Source organism: Tamandua tetradactyla, chromosome 5, assembly GCF_023851605.1.
Source record: "Tamandua tetradactyla isolate mTamTet1 chromosome 5, mTamTet1.pri, whole genome shotgun sequence".
NCBI lineage: Eukaryota > Metazoa > Chordata > Mammalia > Pilosa > Myrmecophagidae > Tamandua > Tamandua tetradactyla.
Genome location: NC_135331.1, coordinates 10,119,949 through 10,128,581, shown reverse-complemented (window position 1 = coordinate 10,128,581; position 8,633 = coordinate 10,119,949). Strand labels below are relative to the sequence as shown.

Below are 8,633 nucleotides of genomic sequence, written 5' to 3'. Positions count from 1 at the left end.
CTCATTCATTCCTTTTTTTGCAACACATTTATTGAGAAGCCATTGTGATCCTGCCCTCGAGGAGCTCACAGTCTTGTCACAGTATAATGGAGTTTAGGAAATGTGAACAATTTAGAGACCAGAGACCACATGGGGCTCAGGAGACACTGGATGCTGCGTGGCACATGAACTAGGCCTGGCAACATTGGGGAAGACAGGCAAGTGGAAGCAGAATGTGTATCCCAACCGGGCAAATGCACCAAGGCTAGAAAACCCCAATTATGTTCAGCAGTAGCTGGGAATGAGGAGGGAAGCCAGACCCAGTTGTCAAAGCAACCAGGCATAGATCCCGGAAGGCACAGTTCTGCCAGGCAGCTCCTGAACCAGAGAGGAGCCCAGCCAAAGCCAGAGAAGAGCTGCTGAGGCAGGGCTGAGCCAGCTTCTCTCAGCAGGAGGGACCCGTCCACAGACCTGTCAGAAGTGAAGCCTCCAGGACTGGGGACCAGGGGAGGCCAAGCTAGGGTGGAGTGACAGTCACTCAGGGAGGGTGGGCAGACAAGCAGCCTTGGGGTGAGGTGAGGTGCACTGCTTGAAGGCTCCAAGATCACCGGTGACCCTGAAGCTCAGGATAGGGGAGTGGGGTGCAACTGTCTGATGCAGCGGGGACCCAAGAAAGGTGAACTAAGGCCACCCGCACTAAGCAAAAGGTGTCACCCAAAACCAGGCTTACCACACAGACCCATGCAGAGGATGCTGCCTTTCCTCTCAAATACTCAGATCTCAAGTCTCCCTTCTCCCTCTGAGAAATGGGACTCCCCTCTCTACTTAGAACAAAAACTTGTACAAAACCAAAGGGAGGGAATGAGAAGAGTGAATCTTCCCAGCCCTGCCTGCACCCAGGCAGAACAGCTGACATGGGCCACTGCCCGCCCACCCCAGCCTCGCCCCACCCAGAGTGTTTTGACTTCCACTCAGCTCTCACCCTGGGGTTGATCTGTAGCTATAAATACCCAGGAGCCAGGCCAACTGCTCAGGGACCCAGAGGCTGGGCCAGGCCAGCCAAGGAGCTCTGTGCCACCCAGGAACCTTGTGCCCCCACCTGTGAGATGTTCTAACTAGTGTGACTCTCCTTCTACTCACCAGGACTTCCTGGAGAGGTTTAGGAGGGCAAGTTGGGTTCTTTTAAGCTCGTTCTTGCTCTAAGAGGTGTGGGGACCCAGAAGTCTAGGGAGATCATCTGAAGGCATTTCCTTCACATGGAGACCTGGGAGCAACCTGTGCCATGCTGACAGCAACAGGAGAGAAGGAGGGGCCAGTTCCACCCTGTCCTGTCAGGTCAAGGACAGCCAGACTCGAGCCAGGTTAGGATGGGAAGTTAGTGACAGTGCTTACGGCTTCCACTTTCCCGGGTTCCTCAGAACACCCTGAAAAGCAGCAAAAAACCCCTCAGCCTTTACGTATAAGGCCACTCCGGGATCCCAGAGACAAGAGAGTGCCAAGCCTGAGCCGGGTCTATCTATTCCTACCGAGGGCCCCTCCTGGCCTCAGCTGCCCTGCAGCACCCCGGGTGGGGGTGGGCTCCCCAACGCTCCCCTCACAAAACCAGACTCAGAAGTAATCTCCCAACTTCCTGTTCCCGGCCCACGTGGGGAGCCAAAGCTCAGAGAGGGGCAGGGACTCGCCCGAGGTCACAAGGGCAGCCCCAGACTCAGGCGGCTGAGATGGCGGCGGCCGGCTCTCCACTGCGGGCAGAGGCTGCCAGCCCCACCCCCGGTCCGCAGAGCCACATTCCCCGCGCCCTCTCGGGGCGGCCGGAAGGGGCGGGCCCTGGCGCTGGGCGGGCGGGCGGGGCGGCGGCGGACAGGGCCACGCCAGCGGAAGGTGGCTGCCCGCCCACGTCCCGGCGCCAGGACAGCCCCGCCCCTCTCCCCGGCGGCTCGTGGGCGGGGGCGCCACGCCCCTCACAGCCCCCGACGGGCCCAGGAGCGGACGCCAAGAGAAGGGGGGATGCAGCAGAGGGAAAGTGGGGAGGCCAGGATTCCTCCAGGCCCCCTCCAGACTCCTCTCCCCTCCCAGAACTCACACCCAGACCACAGCTTAGCACCTAATTGCTACTTAATTGGCCCGAAGGCGGGGTGGAGGAACTGGCCAAAGGCCGCGGCCGACAGCTGGAGGGGAGGATTTCAATCCGTCATTTACCCCTCCGGGAATTCCAAGGACTCCGTCAAAGGGAAAGGGTCGTCCTCGGTGGGGAAGCGAGGAACCAGAAAGCGGAAAGAGCTCGGGGCAGAGCTGAACGCAAGCCTCAGGCTGGGAAGCATGGAAAGAGAGAAAGGAGGCTCAAGGCATGGTAAAATATGAACCCCATCAACTGCTCAGACAGCGCTTTCACCCGCTCCCCTCACTCAGGGTAGGGGACAGGGACTCCTGGGGCGTGCTGGCAAAGGATCAATACCTGGGATGGAGGCCTGTCGGGCCCTCCCCTCGCCGAGCGGCGACCGGTGCAGCAAGGGCCCACGCTGCTCACTTACAGCCAGACGGCTCGCCGAGGCTCCCGGGCAGTGCTGCCAGCAGACAGCTGGCACGGGAGGGAGCTCAAAATAACCCAGACAGCTGGGGTGAGGGGGTGCCAGGATAACGGCCGCTGGGCCACAACTCCAGACACCTGGAACCCTGTCCTGGCCGGACTAGCGGTTGCCTTGTGACCTTGGTCGAGTCACTTATGCTCTCCAGGCAGTGGGTGCCCCCAAGTCAGGGCACACACAGAGACACTCCGTGGAGCTGAGTACATGCAACTGACTCAATACCCGGGAGGAACCCCAGAGCTGGCGCGCTTCCTAAGGAAAGCCATCTTCCCTCTGCCCGCAGGCTCGGCCACGTGCTGCGGGAAGGAGACTGGGCGAGGGGTGGAGGCGCGGGACCGAGCAGCACAGCACAGCCCCCACTCCCAGGGATAATCAGGATAATCTTGGAGGCCAACTCGTGGGAAGCCTGTAGGCGAGGCCAGTCCCCGGCACCACCCTTTCTTTCCAGCATGCATTTTTATCACTTTACACAGGAGACTCAACCCAAGGTCAGCCGGCACAGGAGATCCGAACCGGGGCGTGACAGGTGACCCGGACAAAATCTCCATGTCAAGTCTAACAGGCTCCCCCAAACCTCGACCTAGTCCCCACACTTGGGGGTGGGGGCTACGTGGGGGGATCTGCCACGGAAGCCGCGGCCTCAATAGGGGGAAGCAGCGTGATCAGTGGCTCCTGAACCCAAATGGTTCATCAAGGTAAATCACACACCAAAGACCACGGGGGGGGGGGGGGGGGGGAGGCGGGCAGGGGCAGAGCAAGGGGCTCAGCTCCAGCTGTGGAGCTTCCCAGAGACCCAGAGACTGTCCCTAGTTGGCTGGCAGAGGGACAATAAACATGGGAGCTGTCGTAGTTATGAAGCCAATTACTGTGTGCCCAGCGCCCAGCTCAGCGCTTCAGGTACCGGTACAGTGGACTTCCCTCGCCTCACGTTCACCCCAAAGGAACTCCAAAGTTGTCCCGGACTCACAGTATCAGCATCGACAAAGAACTTACTGGAAAAGCAAATTCTCAGGTCCCACCTACTGAATTAGAAACCCAGGGGTGAGGGGTCCAGGGTGGGTCTGAATGGGTTCTCCCTGTGATTCTGATGCCCGCTAAAGTTTGGGAACTACTGATCTAACCCCATTTTTTCAAACTTAAGAACTGGTAAACAGCAGGATCCAAATCCAGGTTTGTCTGATTCTAGAAAAAGGGCTATATACTCCTTCTTTTGGTGTTCGGAGAGGGAATTGGGGAAATTCCCAGGAGGCAGAAGAGTCAGGAAAGGCTCCTTTTGAGAGAAAGTTGGACCAGATTTCAGGTCCTTCTGCCCTGCACTTCCCTAGCAGCCAGACATCTGAGGGGAAGAGGCCAGCTCACGCTCTCACCTCCAGCACCCCCGTGGGGGCTGGAAGGCAGGTCAAAGTACCCTTTACCTTCCTGGCCACAGGAGGCACCCAGAACCCTCCCCCCATCGCAAAACACACAAATGGTAAATGCTTGCAAAGTGCAGCTTCTAGTAAGCTTCTAAAGACAGCAGAGAATCTGAATGCCCCAAACCCGACAACAGAAGCTGACAGGCAAGGATGGATGGGCCCAGCAGGCCCAGCAGGCAGTCCATCTCGCATAGTTACACACATCTGTGGGGGGAGGGAGGGGCTGCAGAACCAGCCCAGCGGGTCTGGGGTTCCTGCCCTCCCTGGGCTCCTGGCCACCTCCTCCCCGTTCCCCCACCCCAATGTTCCTCACAGCCTAGAAAAGGGCTCACACCTACCTTGGTGGGTGGATTGTCAGAGTCAAACTAAGCCTGTTCCTGCTGTCCAAAGAGGGAACTGTCTGCTCTGGGCGACCGGCACGTTGCCCCTTCTGCAGCCAAGGCCCTAGGGCATAAAGTCGGAGGACTTGTTAGGGCAGCCCCCAGCTTGTGGGTGTGGCCAAATGTAAACAAGACAGGGTCTCCAGGAGGGAAGGGGAACTTTATACTGCACCCTGCCCCCCCCCCCCGATCCCGGCTGCCAAGACGGTCCTCATTCTAGAATGGATGGGAGGGGGGTGGCTGAGTCAGGAAGGTTCAACCCGGGCGACAAGCAGCAGGCGGCGACTCATCTGCATTTCCAAAGACCCGCCCTGTCCGCATCCCCTCCCCCAGAAAGGGCCGGAGATCTAAGGGTTTACCCCAGAGCCCTCCGCCTGGGGGGGGATCCCGGGGAAGGCCCGCTCAGCTTTCCCAAGCCCCAACCCCCACCTCCAGCCTAGAGGGCCGGGTTGGTGAGATGGCCCCAGGGCGTCTGCGGCCACCGCAGGGGCCTCAAGCTCAAAGTGAGAACCAAGCAGGAGAACTGACCCCGCCGGCTAGGCTTATCAGGGGGCGACAGGGTGCCAGGGCATGGGCGCGAAGCCCGAATAGGCAGACGCGGGTTGGGAGAGGGAGGGCTGCGGCCAGAGCAGGGCCGCGGGGGAGGCTCCTAGGCCTCCGGAGAAGCCGGTAAGGGTCAGGGGGCGGCTGCGAGGCCCCGAGCGGCCCCGTGGCCCTTTGCTACTGGTTCCCGCGCCGGAGGGAGGAGGGAAAGCCGCCGGGGCCTGGCCTGGGGAGGAAGCCTCCTCGTGCCCGCCTTGGGGCCTCCGAGTCGGGGTGGGGGGTGGGCTGCCAGGAGACTGGGGGCGTCCGTCGTCGAAGCTGGGCCCCCCTCCGCCGGGAGCGCGGGGCTCTGCGGCCTCCCCGGGCCCCGGGCGTCCACGCGCTCTGCCTCCCCCCTCCCCCCGGGCCGCGGCCGCCTCCTCCCGCCTGGCGCGCAGCGGCCGCCACCGCCCGAACTGCGGGCGGCGCGCGAAATGGCGCCCGTCTGGCCGCCTAGCCCCGCGGAGGCGAACGCAGGAGCCGCCTCACGACGCCCCGGAGGCCCGCGCCCCCCGAAACGACCCCCGCGACGCTCCCGGGCCCGAACTCCGGCGCCTGCGGGCTCTCGGGGTTCGGCCGGGCCAAGGACGCGCCTCCTGCCCCGGGCTCCCAACGACGACCAGGGAAGGAGAGAGGAAGGAAGACGAGAGCTGGCCGCCATTAGCCGCTCGCAACCCTGCCCAGCCGGGCCCGCCCGCCCGCCTCAGCCCCAGCCCCAGCCCCAGCCCGCGGCCCTGCTCGAAACCTGAAAATAAAACTGGTGTTGGGGAGGGAGGAGCGAGCGCGGCCGGGAGAACAGGCTGCGCTGGGGCAGCAGGCGGGAGAGATGCTGCGTCATGCTGCCAACATGGACGCCGGCCTTTTGTCCTGTTTTTGGTTAGGAAGCCCAGGCGCGCCCGGAGCCCCGAAAAGCGGGCTTCGGAGGGCGAGACCCCCACAACCAAAAGAAAGAGGCCCCTAGGCTGGGCGGGCAGGTTTCCTCGTCTTTTGAGCTTACCCCCCCAACCCCCAATCTCCAAGAACTTCAATTTTTCTCTCCCCCACCAAGACTCAAATCTGGGACGAGAGAGGTGGATGCCCCGAGGGTCGCGGGGGAGACCCTCTTCTCGCCTCCGGGCCAAAAGGGGAAAGGGGTCTGCACAGCCCTCCTCACGACACACACCCCCTCCCACGCGCCGGCTGCCAAACCCATAAAGCTCCAGAAACCGTCTCCCCTCAGCTCCCAAACAGTTGTAGCCCGTGGCCTGTTCGACAAAAGGATTTCCTCGAAGTGGCAAAAGGCACTGGGGTTTTCTGTTGTTGCTGTCGTTTGTTCTTTTACTTACCCGCGCAGCCCGGTGCCATGGAGTCTGGAAGATCAACCTGGGCGGTGGTTTTGGAGGTGTTATTGTAAAAAAATATATATCTGGCTTTTTTTCTGGGTTTAGTTGGGAAAACTTGGGGGAACTGGTGGTGTCTTTTTTTGTTGTTACCTTTTAGTAAGTTACACTCTCATGCATTTTCTGCTCCTTCCACTTCTGCAAACTTTCCAGGGTTAGGTTGGCAAAAGGCGGCTTCGCTGAGGACTGTTTACTGCTCTGGATATAGCAATGGTGTGCTCATCATTAAGAGACAAAAGGCGAAAATACACAGTCAAATCAAACAAAAGGTAAAAGACGCACCAGCCAGCCCAACCACCCTAGAAAATACCCCCGAGTTAACGCTGGTATTTGGCTGGAACCAGCTAGGACTTGTTTTCCAGTTTTAATCTAGTTTCCTGTGACGGCTTTAGTCTCTCTACACAAAGAGAAGGTCTTCCTTTCCTTCGCCGCCCCCCCTCCCCCAAAGACGAGAAAAACAGAGCTGTTTTTCTTCAAAAAGATCGATTTTCAAAGAAAGTGTACATGTTAATGGGAAGAAAGCTGACTAGCACGTATTGTTGTAAACATTTTCCAAAGCTCAAAGCCAAAACCTTAGCTTCATCAAAGCAAAATCGTCTAAAAGCATTTTAACTGGCTTATATTAGACATGAAACAAAGACAGACATGCAGATGAAGTTTCAGAAATTAAGGACATCTCAGCAACATTAACATGAAAACTGCACTGCGTAAGGACAGAATGGATTGGGTACTTACAATGTAAAAGGTTTTTAAAAAACTTAAAAAAAGAGTAACGACTGCTCACAATTTTTTTGTTGCTGCCATTTCACTAATCCTAAAACTATACATTTAAAACATTACCTTGTTAAAAAAAAAAAAAGAAAAGAGAGCAGAAGGAGTTAATAAGATGGCCAGTTTTAAGTGTTTAATAGAGGAAACTACGTATTTAAAAATTTATTGTTCAGTCAAGAGAATACAGATTAAGACAGCTCCAAGCTCCCCCCACCCCCACCCAAGAAAAAAAAAGAGGAAAAAAATTAAATATGTCATTTACTTAGGTTTTTTGGAATTCAAGATTGTTAACTGCTGAACATTAGTGGTGTGCTATGACCTAGTTATACAAGACAAAGATGGATTCCAAGTCATAAGGAAAAATCCAGATCTTTTTAAAAAGTCTTCTTCATCCTTCCAAGTGTGAGTCCTTTAGCTTGTTGACAAATGTTAAAACACCACATTGAGGCGTCCTGAACTGGATGGTGGAGTCAAAGGAGAAGCATTCCCCATTTGCAACAAAGGAAAAACCCACTTGGCCATTTAATTCCATTGCAGAAAAATGGCTCCCTCATCTTGTTGGCCTCTCCTTGGTGTCTGATGAAGGATGTTTTGAGATCAGCGTCTAATAACTCAAGCCCTATAGAAGCCGCGCGCTGATTGGCTGCCGCGCCCTGCCGCCCTGCTCCAGCCAATTACCTACCCACGGCCAAATTACAAACCCCGAAAAGAGCCCCAATATGCGATCCGCCACCGCGAAGCCCCGGTGAGGCGGCTCCTTCCCCCCGGCCGCCCGAGAGGAGCGGCAGAGGGGGCTGCAGACGCGTCCTCGCGAAGCCCGGGAGCCTCGGAGTTGAACTCACAAAATGGAAGCCGCGCGCTGATTGGCCGCCGCCACTCCCGGCCCTTTAATAAAGAAAGGGGGAAGGCAAAGACAAATGCAGAGAAGGGGGACGCTTCTTCGCCTCTGGAGGGAGAAGTGGGGTGGGGGGTGGGGGAAGCATGTGTTCGGGACAATTACAGGGCGCTCTCCTCCAAAAATAAAAACACAGACGCTCCTATCACCCAGGTCCAGGCGAGGGCTGCATCCTCCCGGGAAGGGGAATGCTAATCTGGCTGGAATCCGGGCTTCCCCCTCCCCAGCCCCAGCCCCGCTCCTGAGGGAGGGGTCGCGGGGCCCAGGAGGCGGCCGGAGCGGAGATCCTCGATTGCAAACTCGCCTCGAGTCGACGTCGGCCTCCACCCCACCAACCCCCCCCTCCGCCCCACGGCTCCAAACAATCACCCACACACACACACACACCCAGCCCCGGCCCCCGAGTCCACGCGCACCCGCCGCCGGCCCCGGCAGTTTAGAAACAGTTTTGGAGGCCCGAGATGCACGCCGCGGCCCCGACGGCCGCCCGGGCCACGGGAGGCTCAGCCCGCGGAGACCCCCCTCCCCCGCAGCCGAGCCCCCCACCTAAGTCCCAGCAGAATAAATAAATTAAAAGGCCTTCCCCCCGGGGAGGGGGGAGGCAGTGTGGGAGCGCGCGAGTGAGGGGTGGGGGGCCGCCGGGGCCC

General features: G+C 58.5%; 1 long non-coding RNA gene across 1 annotated transcript; it reads left to right on the top strand.

Moving 5' to 3' along the window:
• The first annotated feature begins 1,953 nt into the window (after positions 1-1,953).
• On the top strand, positions 1,954-5,090 carry LOC143683581 (uncharacterized). Its single transcript, XR_013175540.1, has 3 exons — positions 1,954-2,329; positions 3,038-3,259; positions 3,442-5,090. It is a non-coding gene; the product is annotated as an uncharacterized LOC143683581 (long non-coding RNA).
• Positions 5,091-8,633: the final 3,543 nt, after the last annotated feature.